General features: G+C 45.7%; 2 protein-coding genes across 5 annotated transcripts in view; one reads left to right on the top strand and one right to left on the bottom strand.

The window, feature by feature from the left end:
- The window catches only part of pparab (peroxisome proliferator-activated receptor alpha b), a 33,891-nt gene extending 29,304 nt beyond the window's left edge, over positions 1-4,587 (bottom strand). Inside the window, exons 1-2 of one of the 2 annotated variants that reach the window (XM_084477297.1) lie at positions 4,388-4,587; positions 3,266-3,343 (exon numbers count right to left, since the gene is read on the bottom strand). The gene's annotated coding sequence lies outside the window, so the exon portion shown is untranslated. The remainder of the gene's footprint in view (positions 1-3,265; positions 3,344-4,387) is intronic. The other variant, XM_084477296.1, reaches the window with a different exon arrangement.
- wnt7bb (wingless-type MMTV integration site family, member 7Bb) overlaps positions 1-13,155 on the top strand; it is a gene marked incomplete at both ends in the record, with an annotated part of 167,665 nt that overhangs the window by 137,224 nt on the left and 17,286 nt on the right. The window lies entirely within an intron of this gene.

The following is a 13,155-nucleotide window of genomic DNA, read 5'->3' as shown; positions in this document are numbered from 1 at the left end:
GTTAATGTAGACATGAGGTGCATGCATTAGGTCTCATTGGGAACTTTGCATCGTGCTAAATCTACAATACTATACATACCCAAGCTATTGTGCAGCCCGGCTATGCTGGAGTGCCCCAGACAGGCGATGCAATCTCCCGACAGACGAACACAGAAGACACGTCCGGTGCCAGGTGTAGGATTTGCCAGACAACAGAACCAGTGCCCTTCTTAACAGCTGCTCTGTCTCCTTGACCCTAACAGAGACGCGCTCCCTCCCTCCTTAGCCCAGCAGTCGTACATCCAAACATACCAGCAGGACGGGCCATGTTGGACCACGGCTGACCTCACATGACCGCCTTCAAGGGCCCGGTTCTCATTGCACACGCCAAGCTCTTTTGATTGATATTAATGGTTATTTCCACTCAGGCTAGTGTGTCAGTGCCAAAGTTCTTTCAAGACATACTACCAGTTATGGAAATACAGTATGTATGCTCGTTTTTAAGGACGGGGCTGGACCACATCATCTACTTTATAACTTTATTGTTTTCCATTGTGTAAATAGTAACAAGCCCAAGTTCAACAGAAGGAAAAAAGATTGTTGTTCAACAATCTAAAAGATTGCGACACTGGTTTGTCTCTCTGAGCAGACAGCTGTGTGTGTCCGGTTACATTTTCCAGTGTGTCAGTGTCCTCCCCAGCCCTGGACTGGGTGCCAAGCTAGGCCTACATGATGGTAGTGGTGGTGGTGGTGGTGGTGGTAGGAAGGCATGCAGCACAGGGACCCAAGCCGCCGCTGACCCACGCGAGCCACAAACCGTCCCCCAGCCCCCATGTTGAAGTGGAGTTGAGGACTTGCCATTGTCTCGGCGTCTGCACTCTTGAAATTCAATTTGTTTGCTCAGCCTGTTTTTTTTTTTTCTCCTACACATGTGTCATGAAATAGGAACATCAGAATGAGATTGGAGATATCTGGTGTGTTCAGATAGCTGACAGCATTGTTACTTAGTATTCATCATACTAAATACCATGATGATAACACCTTCTGACTACTGGGTGTGTCTTAATCCCAGAGATTCAACGGCTGGTCAATATTCAAACCTTCTTCAAACCAGTAGACAAAAGGCAGGCACACACGTTTTCTCCTCTTCACTTAATTTGATCCCATCCCCCACATTATCAAATTAATCCAAATAAACTTTACGTGATTCTGTTAATCGACAAAAGGTGTTATTTATTTTTAACTTTGAGGAGTTGTAAGCCTGTTTGCATTAGTAAATAGTTTGAGTCAAGCTATTCTTGTGCTTAAAACAGTGAAAGGTATTCTAAAATGGAATTTAATTTAAGTTAGACATAAAAAATAATCTGTTCCCGTTACAAAGGAGGGAACTAGAAATGTGTCAAACTACAACTGTTTCTTCTGTGTCTCCTGTGTTCACAACCTGTCTACAGAGTTAAGGAACACACACCTTGGGCCAGTAATGGAATTAGACAGGGTGTGTGACTAAGACCAGAGTAAGGTAATTGAGGAGGATTTCTGAAGCCCCCACCTCATGTGCGTGTTTGCTATTACTACTACGACTACTTTAGTCATCAGGGTGACCTCAATAACTCTTGTCAGTCTGTCTGTCTGATCTATCCTCAGGGCAGGGCTGTGGAGAGGCAGAGTTGTGATTCACAAACAGGCAAACAGACAAGAGAGAGACAATCAAGTGATGATGGAGGAGACAGAGACACAGAGAGAGAAAGTGAGTCAGAGAGACAGGAGACAGAGACAGAGAGAGACACAGACAGACAGAGAGAGAGAGGAGTGATGAGGGAGGAGAGAGAGACACAGAGACAGACAGTGAGTCAGAGAGACAGGGACAGAGACACACAGACAGACAGAGAGAGAGAGAGAGAGAGGAGCGATGAGGGAGGACACAGAGACACACAGACAGACAGAGAGATAAAGAGAGGAAGCATGAGGGAGGACACAGACAAACAGACAGACAGACAGACATACAGAGAGACAGACAGATAACAAGAGAGAAAACAAGAAAGATTGAGGGAGATTGTGAAAGGGACAGATCGATCCACTGACACAGTGGTCCAGCGTATTCCTTCCTAGATGAGCACAGAGACAATCTGCTGCTCCAATCTGCTTATTCAAAGTACAGTGTGAAGCGCCTGGACGGGATCAGAGCGAGGTCAGAGGTGATCCTATAAACCCATCCAACTAACAAGATGATTTTGCTTTCAAGGGATTTCTTTTGAATTATTATTCTGTGCAAGTGCCAGTGCCTGTGTCAACTTAAACATGGTGGACACAAGAAAGCCAAATTGTTCAAACATTGGTTGAGGACCCACAACAGAAAAGGAGGAAAGACTTCAGGTGGCCTGTCCAAAAAACCTGAAAGTCCTGTTTGAGTGGAAGGGTGAAAGCTCTGTCCCCCTCTCCCTTTCTCTACCCTTCTCCGTCGCTCCCTCCCTCTCTCTCAAATCGTCCTCTTGCTCTCTCTCAAACCCTTCGCCTCCGTCCTCTTCTCAAAGCAGAAATTGATTACAGGTCTCAGGTTCCTCTAAAGAGGCGAGCAGAACAAGAAAGGCAAACCAAAAAAGGTGGAGGCCTTTATGAAGAACCTTTGCACCACCCAAACAAACCAAGCCCTCCCCTGAACCAAGAAAAGGGTTAGGCTTCTTACAGATAAGCCCAATATCAAACAAATTGTGTCCCTAGCTCTCTAGAAATGCTCCAGCCCATGTATTCTTCCCCATCCCCTTTATCCAATCACAACAAGAAAATCAATAGATGTTCAACCATGTCCCATGGAATACGATAAGGTTCATGATAAATGTGATAAGTTCCTTCACGAGACACAGAATAACCTTTGGTCCCGAGGTAAGCTCCACGTCACCGTGGAGCCTGCGTGGTGCGAGGAGGGGTAAATAGTGTAAACGCCAAGCGATCAGAAAACTGTATATGCATTTGGTTTGACCCAAGATTACAACGACACCACATGTGTGGATCTGTCGCCTTTATTTCTTTATGGCTCTAATGACAGAAAAGTGACAAACCACCACAGAATAATGAACAACCAACTCAGAAATACTAAAAGTGTCTAGGTCTGCGCACCCTAACCCCACCAATACACCGACCGGTGAGGCAAACACTGCAGTTCAAAACAACTACTCAATTATAATAATTAAATAATGAATTCAAGAATAACATTTAATTCCAGAGGATTTCAATAATAATAATAATAATAATAATAATAATAATAATATAAATTAATCATAGGGCTCACAGTGGCAGCAGTAATGGAACCAGTGGTGTAACGTGCTGCTGAGCATGTTAGAGGAGACCCACAGCATTCCTGCAGCGTCTGGGTGGAGACAGGTACAGCCAGATTTGGGTCACATTTCACTCCCAGGAACAAAGTGTGTGTAGGTAAAAGAAACTGGCAAGGGAGGCAGGCCATGTGAGTCAAGGATAGACCCAGGCCTGAGAGCTGCTTGGCCTCACAAGCCTCGCTTATAACCCATGTATAAAGACACAAAGTCCCACACATGCAAAAAAAGGAATCCACTTCGAGAATCCCTCCATGGGCTACAGAGGACGTCTGCAGTGGTGGGAACATGTGACCTTGTTTAACATTCTGATCCAGCAGAGCTTTTAAACAGATACAGGAAAGCAAACTGTATGTGATACAATATTTATTGAGAGAGAGAGAGAGAGATGATTAGGTGAGTAGTGAGATCATTACAAACTGAAGAGAAGGAAGTCATTGCATAAACCACTGAATACCTCATGTTAACACACAGTTTGTCATTCATTGCCGTTATCCACGTACTGCTGTTTTCAATCACCACTACTTTCTTTAAGCAACACACACACACACACACACACACACACACACACACACACACACACACACACACACACACACACACACACACACACACACACACACACAATCCAATACTTTGTAATGTAACAATAACATCACATGGAGATAATTCCTATTGTTTACAGATACACTTCTGTTGCTCAGGCTTGCAAGAATCCGAAATCAGATGATGCCTGCCCACACAGCAACGGTCATCAACGATCGTTTATTCTACATTCTATTCTATCTACACAGCTTTTCACTTTTTCTTTTGCAACAACAAGCCAAACAATTGTCAATGAAGAAAAAAATATTTACATATATATATATATATATATATATATATATATATATATATATATATATATACATATACATACATACATACATATACATATACATATATATATATATATATATATATATATATATATATATATATATATATATATATATATAAATAAAACCACTACGTTTTAATAGATGCCATGACAACTACACTCGAATGCAACCCATGCGATTCGGCATTTATAATCGTACCTTCCAATGGACAGCCCGATTCAAAGCTGTGGTACGGCCTGGATTATCGGCGGGATGAGACGCACTTCGCCCGGGGTTTAGCCACAACGTGGCGGCCAAATCAGTCCAACCTCAAAACACACGTCGTTGTTTAGTCTCCCAACAAGCGCTGCTGCTGCTGTCAAAAATCCCCCACCGAATCCAAAGCACGGCCATTGAGCAAACCCACCGGAAATAACAACACGAGAATTGACAACGGGGAGAAAAGTCTCACGCCCCCTGACACACCTATTATTTCAGCGAATAGAAAACGCTGAAGCCTTTTCAATGCAAAGGACGCCCCCTAACTACAGGCTTACACAATGAGGTAATCCAGAAACACACTATGCTGGTTTATTATTTAGTCAATATTTCAAATACTTTACTGTATTACTTTACTGTCATATTTAAACTACTTTGAAATGAATACTTTAATTTCAAATTACAAATACTATAAGCAAATACAATTACATTCTAATTATTCAGCCTGTCTGACTAAGATATTTTAGTGTTTATTATTGGTCGAATTAAAGTTTACTGGAGGTAGAATGTGGGAATTGTAATAGGCCTACGATAAAAAAAAAAAGTAGAAAAGGATAGGATACATATTATTTTGTACCTGATTAGAATGTTTATATCATCCAATGGGGGCTTTTTTATTTTAATGAATGAAGGAGATCAAATTGTCAAATTGTTCAAATCAATAGTTAGTTGGCTTGAGGGGAAGGTGAAGACTACTAAATGTATTTTGTGACATTTACAAAGAGCCTCTGTAAAAAGGTCTACTCTCAATATAGTGTCTAGATAACAATCACAATCAGCATAGTTTAATATGGATTTCCATCTGAAAAAATCTGAAAAATGATCTGACAGAGGTTTTTCTTTCCTTAAAGTCACCATTCCATGTCAAAGTGACACATATTGACATTAATATGGTTATTTGACATCCCCCCCTCTAGAGAACTGCAGGAAGCAAAGAGCAGTACAGTCCAATATATGCAATGTATGGTCTGTTAAACAGGACTGGTGCCAGATGCTGAGTATGTGACCTTATAACCTGATTCCATCCCTCTCTCTCTCTCTCTCTCTCTCTCTCGCCATCTCCCTCTCTCCTGCTCTCTCGCCATCTCCCTCTCTCTCTCTCTCCCTCCCATTATCTCTCTCTCTCTCTCTCTCTCTCTCTCTCTCTCTCTCTCTCTCTCTCTCTCTCTCTCTCTCTCATTCTGTCCACGTCTCTGGCAGAGAGCAGGGCTGGATGTCACTCCAGGGGCCTGGCCTGAGGCCAGAGCCCAAATAGAGGCCCTTCTGTCTGGGCCCTGGGACCAGGCTGTCCCCTTAGCCCGTCCATCCCGCACCACTACCAACCACCACCACCACCATCACCACTACCACCAACCCGCCTACACACAGACAGGCATCCATACACAAACACACGCAGACACACACACGCAGACACACACACTCAGACACACACACGCGCAGACACGCACACACACACACACACACACACACACACACACACACACACACACACACACACACACACACACACACACACACACACTTACACAAATATCAGTCCCCCTCCAATTTCATGACCTTGGGCAAGAGACTGTTGGTGAGGATGAAAATTAGGACAATTGCACCTTGGAATCAACTAAATTAAGACATGAAAATAAAGAAAAAAATAAGAATATGCATCAAAGTAGGTCAGCGGAAGTAGTCGATGGGTGTGACACAAACATAGCTCTCTGCCGCCACCTGCTGGCAGGAATTCAGCCAAACAAGTTATCCAGTGGTGCGACTTGAATGACTCACACTTGTTGGCATATTCATTCTGATAAAGGTACACTGCGTTCCCTTCGGACCTTCATAGTTGCGCTAACCTGCATGTTTCATCATCACACGACCCTTGGAGGAGCGAGTTCATGCTGAAAAGAAAGCTTGTTCCATCAGTAAAATTGCACTGAAGGTATAAAGTTAAATTTAAGTTGACCAATCTAAATGCTTCCTTAATGCTTAGTAAAATAATAAATTTTACGTGGAATACAAACGTTACGTTTGTATAAACAAATATTTAACATCTTTAGTTTATATTTGAAAAAAGAATATCGCCCGCGTATGCGTTTCTTACCACACGATGGCACTGCTGTCCTGTTTTTAAGGAATCAGTGACGCTGGACCAATGGACCTGTCGGGGTTTATATTACTTCCTGGCAAACTATGTCTTTTAGAAGGATATGATCGATTGCTTTTCCAACTGTAAGATAAAAAACCGAATAACCACGCATTACTTCTTCCCTAGTCTCCCGTGTAACGGTGGTAGGTCTACATATTAATGTGTTGTAGCTTTATTCTTCTTATTCGTCTTCTAGGGAGATATAGCCCTTAGGCCCAATCCCCCCCCCCCCCCCCCCCCCCACACACACACACACACACGAACACAGAGCCATTGTTTCATTCGTTTTTAGTATTCAGCTCAGTCTCCGCCAGGGCCAGACATAAGACTCACATGAACTCAATATGGTGGCTGGTGCATGGGGGACAATTACAACAGGGTCCATCTTAAATACTCAAACAACAAATAGGCTACTGAGAGTATAAGATTTAACATAGTTTGAAGCCCACATTCTTGGCTATAATAAGCAGAACATAGATCCGTACAATATTATGTAAGTAAACATTTTCCCCATTTGTTTTTTTCATCCGCCAATCGACTTTAAATTTGTGCAGCAATTCTAATTCTTTGCTATCCATAATCCATTAATGCATATAGGTACGGTCCTAGAATCACAGGTAACGAAAAGTAATGACCTCAAAGACCAAAATAGGCGTTACCACCCGATACTGTCTATCTGTGAAAGTGGCTGCGTTGACTGAGGCTTATATGGTGAAAGACCGGCCCGAGGCTGACCTTGTTATCAGATACAGGGGGGCTGCAGTCTCAGACGGCCGGGCACGCTCCTCCACCACCACCCCCACCACCCCCCACCTCCAACACTGGCTGGCACGCAATCATGGCCACAGCCAATGAGGTGGTTCAAGGTGGCAGCCATCGAACTTGATACCTGGCCCCCTCACCCGTCACACACACGCACACACACACACACACACACACACACACACACACACACACACACAAACGCACACACACGCAAGCACGAATGCACACACGCACACACACAAGATGAATAGTATTGGCTCTGACTCACATCAATGATGGTATGCCTGTGAAATGCATATCCACGCACCTTGTTATTATTTCATTCAAGAAAATAAATATGCGTCTCGGCTGAGTAAATCGAGGAAATGGAAGTCAGTAACGTTCTTGCCATTTTAATTGTCTTCTAAGGATCCCCCCCCCCGCATTACCCCTTGTTTCACTGTTGATCCCCGAACACCACACACTCCATCATGCTCGCTCTCTCTACATCCTATCAGTGTGTATGTATGTGCGTGCGTGCGTGTTTGTTTGTGTATGTGTGGGGGCCAGGAAGCGAGTACGACACAGTAAAGTGTCACATGAACACTGCTGCCACATGAGTCACAATGGAGCTGAGAGTTTGGATGTCTCCCCTCTCCGTCTGCCCCTGTGCTCCCATCAGAGACCCACCATCGGGTCCTCTTCCCCTGGATCTGCCCTGCCTGGGTACTGACACCAGCCCCGGTTCTGTTACGGTTTTGCATTGGTTTATCATCTTCATTGACAACCCGATGCCCCACAAACGCCTACACACACTCTACCTTCAACTCTTCCAGTGCTTATAATAAGTAAATTATCATGTGAATAATTATTATTTTTCGATTTATAAATCAACTTTAATATTTGGTATAGTGGATGAGGCCATTAGCTTGACCTACAGCCTTCACTAGTCTCCATACGGTGGGTTGTTTTCTGAAAGGGCGTTGGTTTGGCTATATTTTTAAAAGCAGCTGAGCGTTTCTAAGGCCTGAGGTTGGGCTCAATAACCAGTGAGAAGATGAAGTGTATCATTAATTATACACCATTACTTTATCATTGCAGCATCCTCAGGAAACCAATCTAGTGCAGCTAAGCAAACACATTTATTAAACATTGAAATAACTGACAACATACTTGCTTCTTTTTGTCCTTTTTATTTTTCTTTCACACAGACATTGGATTGGAACGGTCGTCAAACTTTACCTGATGGCGTTTGGCTATTCCTCTTCTTTCCTGTGGAAAAATTCATTCATTCCCTACATAAGCTTTGGATTCATTGTTCACTGTTCACTGGAACCTGACCTGATCTGACCCGACCAGACCAAACCAGACCAAACCGGGTCAGATCAGGTCAGGTTCCAGTGAACAGGAACCTGACCTGATCTGACCCGGTTTGGTCTGGTTTGGTCTGGTTTGGTCTGGTTGGGTCTGGTTTGCTCTGGTTGGTTCTGGTTTGGTCTGGTTTGCTCTGGTTTGCTCTGGTTTGGTCTGGTTTTGTCTGGTTGGGTCTGGTTTGCTCCAGTAGTTCCCAGGCTCCCTCCTGCTGTGTGCTTGGTGCTGTATTGCTGCCCTTCAGGGAAGGCAGTAGGTTGTATAGTTATCTCCTGATGGCGGCAAAAATCACTAGCCTGAAACCACACAACCTACTACCTCACCCCGTACGGACATCAGAGAGAACGGAGGAGCCACAGCGGGGGGCCGGCAAGAAGCGACAAGGGGGTTGCGGTTAACAGGGAAAACAATGAAAATCCTTTTCATGTTTCAAATAATCAAGGAATGCCAGCACAAAAGAATAACCTAATGATACACTGATTGTTTGAACACTGTTGAGGGTTTGGTCGGAGCCAAGAACAGCTCTACATACGAACCATTTGAATTTGTAATCTGTGCCCTATAGTTTTACAGACTAAATGACATCATCATCAGTCGACACTTGATTTCACAATGCTGATGTAGACAATGACATCATCTGGCCCCTTACAGGCCAGTACAGGCCACCATACAGTCTCCTCCACCTCGTATTCAGTTGGTTGCAATTTGCAACCTCACCACTAGATGCCAGTGAATCCTAAACACAGCAGCTTTAAGTAACACACATGTAACGTTAACCATGTCTAATGAGTTCATTCATCACACAACCTTTATGGTAACAAAGCGTGCCAGAGTAGATTAACTTGTAGTGACATGCATCCAGCAGTGATAATCACATGGAGAGGAAACTTCACAAAACAAAGCATGCTGTGTTCATGCAGCCTTTTGTTTGCGTACATACACCATAGATCTATATAAAGCTGTAAACTCAATAACGCCCGCGTGAGTCTCGAGGAAGCAACCCAACAAAACAAAAAAACGTAAAAAGGTCCATCCTTCATTTATAACACTGTTACAAAACTTGTAGTTGCGCTCTGCCCACTCACACACTAGCGCGCAAACAAAACCCGGCGAACGCGTTCCCGACGAAGCTCCCGATGCGAATCCAGACGAGATCACAGCCACTTCAGGAAAGACAGTAAGTTGTATAGTTATCTGACAGCAAGGGCGTGGCCCTAAAACTATACAACCTACTACCTCACCCCAAAGGACAGTCGTGGGTTCCCCCCTGCGGCTCCGGAACCCGCTTCACTGATGGTTCTCCCACTCCTGGACCCGATCCAGGGTTCTCCCACTCCTGGACCCGATCCACCTTCGACGCACCTGGGCGGTGGAGGGCCGCGATGGGGGGGCCGCGATGGGGGGGCCGCGATGGGGGTCTCACAGGAACAGGACGACACATCCTGCCAGGGGGCAGCCGGTTCTTGGCTCACCGGGGAGCTGTGGTTGGACTCCCAGCAGTGACACTGTGGTGGTGTGTGCGGGTGTGTGTGCGCTGGGGAGGCTGAGGGTAGACGCAAAGGATTTGTGCATGGAGGGCTTTGGCAGTTTGCATATTCCAAAGTCAAAGAAAGTGCAATGACACTGGAATATGAAATGCAAACTGGTGGGATGTCTTCAGATGTATATGGATACTTACTGTAGCTCTTTATCCATGTTATCAATAGACACAGGGGCGCTTCGAGGCCATTCTGGCACCCTAGACCAGATCTTCAGGGGAAATAATACTTTTCTATTTTCTATTTTTAGTATTATAAACAGCTGACCCCTCTCTCACTGTCTGTCGTCCTCTTCTCACATGTCTGTATATAACAAATATTTATATATTTATTTTGACTTTATAGTACAAATATATCTATAGGGACAGGCACCCCCCCCCCCCCCCCCCGCCGGCGGGGCCCTAGGGTGACTGCCGCCTGGGTGGCCCATGCCTGGACACGGCCCTGAATAGATACTTGCAATAGCCCCAATTATATAATAAATCATAGTAATGGTAACAGAATGTGACAAGGTAGGTCAAAAATATAACGGCAATCAATTCCAATGGTACCATATATATATATATATATATATATATATATATATATATATAAATATATATTAAAAACTGTCCACCACTGACCACCACCTTGACATAGATAATGTGCTCAGTATGTGTGTTTATGTGTTTGTGTATTAATATCTGATCATATATTATTATAATTATAATTCTGACTATTATTATCACTTTGGTATCTTTTCATTTGAATTTCATTGTGTTAAGGGAACACATACCCATAGTATGAGGATCAACTGTAAATGCCAGAGGGGAGATATATATATACACATATATATATATACACATATATATATATATATATATATATTCAGCCTCCTGGGCAACCGTTGCAGGGACTAGGTGTGATTCGAGAGCCTGGCTAATGATGTGGAGGTGGACAGGCCCGCGTGCTGAGCACAGGGCCCCAGAAGCCGCTGGTGTTAATGGTGCTCACCGCCCCTGTCAGGACGCCTCCGCCGCCCCCGTCACCACCGCCGCCACCACCGCCGCCACCTCTGCTCACCTCTGGAGGCGGTCCTGCGCCCGGCCGCTTCCACCTGACACACAGAGACAAAGGAACAGACAGAGGAGCGCCAGGTTAGGACGCTTTGTATGCCGCATCGGGTTTGCTCACCTGGTGGTACGGCAAAGAATGTATTAGAGATGGGACCTTTTGTTTGTGCCTGGACACGCACACACAGGGGTTAACACACACACACGCACACAGACACACACACACACGCACACACGCACACGCACACACAGACACACACACTCTTTGTGATAAGGACGTGCATACGCCTCGCAATCCATGTCTACTCAGAACTTAGAGCCTTACTTTGCGTCTTCCACACATACTTAATTGTTCATCTGGGAAGTAATGAAGATCCGCCACCTGCCCGCCCCACACACTCAATCATGTACCCTCTCTCTCTCGCTCTCTCTCTCTCTCCATCACATCTGTGTGTGTGTGTGTGTGTGTGTGTGGCCATGCGTGCCTGTGCGTGCGTGTCTGTGCTTGCGTGTGTGTGAGCACACGTCAGGAAGCGTGCTGCCACATGAATCATGGCGGCTGGGCCATGCGGTGAGGGCGGTGGCGTGGTTGTCTCCTCTCCTCCCGCCAGAGACCTCCCCCCTGCCCCCTCCCCCACCCCCCCGGCCCGCCGACTGATGCTCCCCCTGGCTGCAGCATCTCAAGCCCAGGATGAGGTCACCGCCGAGATGGAGAGGGCTTTGTGTGGAGTTTTACAAGCAGCTGAATAAGCCCAGCCTCCCCGAGGCAGGGGCTTAGAAACCGCTGTTAACCGTTCAGCTATAAGTCGGCAGATCGACCAGGGCGGTACTGTAGCAACGGGATCAGAGCTACGGGAAACAGTGGACCCTGCAGTCCTCCCGGCAGGACCCCCCGGGGAGGAGACCGCTGTGTTCACAGAAAAAAAAAAACGCGACCGGCGGTGGATTACAAACGAACGCGGTGAATAATTAGAAACACGGCGTTCCGTTTGGTAGATGGGTCGCGTGCAAACGTGTGCGTGTGTGTGCGCTACGTGGTCTATTGGCCGTTAAACGATATTCTCGGATGCCACATCAGTGTGGCAGGGTTTAGATAACGTCATTGTCGATCGGTGGGTTGAGGTGAGAATGACGTCGTCATCCCCGCCCACTGAACAAACGCTGGAGTGGAGAGAGAGAGAGAGAGAGAGAGAGAGAAAAAAAAGAAAAAAAAGCTGCGTGTGCGTTTGTGACATCACCTTTGATTCCCTGAGTGTGGTCCTTTTAAAAGTCGTTTTAAAAAGCTAAACGGCGGGAGGACGGAAGTCCATCAGGGGCGGAAGGTCAGGGCTCACTGCTGCTGACTGGACAGGCCACCGTCTAATACGGTGTGGGCATCTTGGCACTCTTCCTGCACCATGGAGCCCGGTCTGGGCGTCGGGGACAAGCTGTGTCTTTACTCACGCACGCAAGCCCACCGGCACTCCAGGCACGCACGCACACACGCACACAAGGATGCATGGACCGGGATGGCACGTACACACAAACAAAGGCATTCAAACGAATGCAAACACACACACACACACACACACACAGACATACCCACACACACACACACACACAGCCGAATCCATATCCAGATCCACACACATCGCCCACTCACCCATATGCCAAGCAACAACGCACGACCCTTTTGTCAGGTTACATCGTACAGTAAAAACACAGATTTGACATGAAAGCTTCAGTCTGGGGCAAGCGCTGAGCTCACCACTAAGACGTCTGGGCTCAGTCCTCAATGGCTCTACAGAGCAGCAGGAACCGGAACAGCACAGGTACTTAAGAAAGGTGAGGGTAAACGCTTGTCTTCTGCTCCCCAACCATCACACA

This window comes from Micromesistius poutassou (genome assembly GCF_964030765.1).
Source record: "Micromesistius poutassou genome assembly, chromosome: 13".
Classification (NCBI taxonomy): Eukaryota; Metazoa; Chordata; class Actinopteri; order Gadiformes; family Gadidae; genus Micromesistius; species Micromesistius poutassou.
This window is presented reverse-complemented; position numbering and strand designations above follow the sequence as displayed.